This window comes from Schistocerca gregaria, unplaced genomic scaffold (assembly GCF_023897955.1).
Source record: "Schistocerca gregaria isolate iqSchGreg1 unplaced genomic scaffold, iqSchGreg1.2 ptg000742l, whole genome shotgun sequence".
Taxonomy (NCBI): Eukaryota; Metazoa; Arthropoda; class Insecta; order Orthoptera; family Acrididae; genus Schistocerca; species Schistocerca gregaria.
In genome coordinates, this window is record NW_026062118.1 from 40,001 (window position 1) to 42,500 (window position 2,500).

The following is a 2,500-nucleotide window of genomic DNA, read 5'->3' on the forward strand; positions in this document are numbered from 1 at the left end:
ACGCTGCACCTTAACCTAACTTACACTGCACCTTAACCTAACTTACACTGCACCTTAACCTAACTTACACTGCACCTTAACCTAAGTTACACTGCACCTTAACCTAAGTTACACTGCACCTTAACCTAAGTTACACTGCACCTTAACCTAAGTTACACTGCACCTTAACCTAACTTACACTGCACCTTAACCTAAGTTACACTGCACCTTAACCTAAGTTACACTGCACCTTAACCTAAGTTACACTGCACCTTAACCTAACTTACACTGCACCTTAACCTAACTTACACTGCACCTTAACCTAACTTACACTGCACCTTAACCTAACTTACACTGCACCTTAACCTAACTTACACTGCACCTTAACCTAACTTACACTGCACCTTAACCTAACTTACACTGCACCTTAACCTAACTTACACTGCACCTTAACCTAACTTACACTGCACCTTAACCTAACTTACACTGCACCTTAACTGTCACATGTAACGTCACAGGAATGTAGCTTTGCCTAACAGCAACCCTCTGAACATAGTTCACTGCTTGGATCCTCTGGTGTCATGTGTATTTCTTGATGCCATGGTGCGTACCCTCACATAAAGGTCTTTCGAGTGTTGCGTACTTTCTACACAGTCCCGCTAACCACTGGAAGGGTGTACCGCTACAGAACGAATATCGCCCTCCCCTCCTGCCCTTCCAAGCTGGTCGGTCAGGCGTTTGTTTGTGAAATGAGCCTTGCAGCTGTTCAGTTGCATTCGGTTGTCGATGCAGTCAGTGTACGTTGTGGTACGGCCTGTGTGGACTGTCCGCTGATGTACGCGTAACCCACACTGATCATCCGTCGTTACGTACTGAGTGACATAATGTGGCACATGCTTGACCGTACACCGGCTGCGCCCTACAATGGCGAATCATAAGGGCCATATGTTGTGCACGATGCTACTTGTCTCGTCTCCCCATTACAGCGAGATTGCACTGTTGTACGCCGTACAGACATGTGGTAAGTAGGTACGGACGAAAGTATTGCATGTTGGCCCCCCCCCCCCCCCCTCCTCCCTCTGCCGGGAATCAGCGTGAGCCGTCTGTTGATGTAGCGACGAGGGTTTTCCTATTTAATCGTATTGCCCCACACAACATGATAGCACGGTGGACCGCGTTCCACATCTGCGACATGCTACAGAGGCCGGTTGACAGTCGACCGCGCAAGGGACATTGCACACGTGCGCGGACCATCTTCCACGTGTTCTCTCGTGTACATGCCGCAGTGTGTATGTGGGCTGATGTAGCGTGTCGTGACACATAACATGCAGGCATGCCAGAATCGTAGATTTCGCAAATGTAGATTGACGTATACGTTTGCTGCCAAAGATCCGCAAATGAACTGGAAATCAGTTGTTGAGCGGTTGTTCGCGCTGCAGGTGCATCGGTGATAGCGACGATCGGTACATCTGTGAACCGGTTGTTTCGGCGGTACCCGCCATGCCCCCGAACCTGAGTTGGCCATGTGGGTATGAAGCGATACGAGGCTGTGGCTTGGCGGGACAGTCCCCGGCCGGTGAGGGGGGGCCGCCCGGCGTGCTGGCCGCGCGCTGCGTGAGCGCACGCACTACAGCCGGCTGGTGGGGGGCGCCCAGTGGCAGGAGCGCCGGCCGACGGGCCCGGCTGGCGTCCCAGCTATGCGCCGGCGCACCCTGCGCGCGGCGCCAGGCGGCCAAAGTGGGTTCTGCCGAGCCCGGTGCGAAGCGCGGTGGACATCTGCAGTGTGCTGGTCCGATTGCGGACTGTGTGCGTTGAGGATGCGCCGCCGCCCGGCACTCGGCGTCGCGACGCCGTCTGCTGCTCGGTCGCCCCCAGCGGTTCTCGCAGGTGGTTTGTATCGCAGCTCTGCGGACGTGTTGGCGCGTGCGCTGTGCTGGGAGAGTTCGCTTCTGCACCCAAGTGGGGCTTTGCCCTTCTGTGGCGCTGGCGTTGGAGCTGCCGGTCACCGTAGGTGGCGCGTGTTGTTTCCCGCCGGCAATGCCACGACAGCACGCTCCCGGGCCTCTGTCGGCAGCGGCAAGCTCAGTTGGGAGCACGGGTGTTCGCACTGAAAGCGTCTACTCGCCTATCTCCGGGCGATTGCGCCTCTCTCGAACCCGACCAAGTACTTAGGACGGCGCTGCGCGCCGCCGGGACCTGAGAGGGTTTCGAGGTGTATCGTGCAGGGGAGCTCAGCCTCCTCCTGTTTGCAGAATAATTGAGCGGACGCTTGCGTGTTCGCGCGGGCCCTCGGGACACACTCCCGGGCGGCCGGCTGCTCAGCTCTCGTTGACGCAGCTCCCTGGTTGATCCTGCCAGTAGTCATATGCTTGTCTCAAAGATTAAGCCATGCATGTCTCAGTACAAGCCGCATTAAGGTGAAACCGCGAATGGCTCATTAAATCAGTTATGGTTCCTTAGATCGTACCCACGTTACTTGGATAACTGTGGTAATTCTAGAGCTAATACATGCAAACAGAGT

General features: G+C 55.2%; 1 non-coding gene across 1 annotated transcript in view; it reads left to right on the forward strand.

Annotated features, from left to right (window-relative positions):
* Positions 1–2,317: 2,317 nt before the first annotated feature.
* The window catches only part of LOC126320739 (small subunit ribosomal RNA), a 1,893-nt gene continuing 1,710 nt past the window's right edge, over positions 2,318–2,500 (forward strand). Inside the window, exon 1 of the ribosomal RNA XR_007558232.1 lies at positions 2,318–2,500. This exon is cut by the window's right edge and continues 1,710 nt beyond it. This is a non-coding gene — a ribosomal RNA (small subunit ribosomal RNA).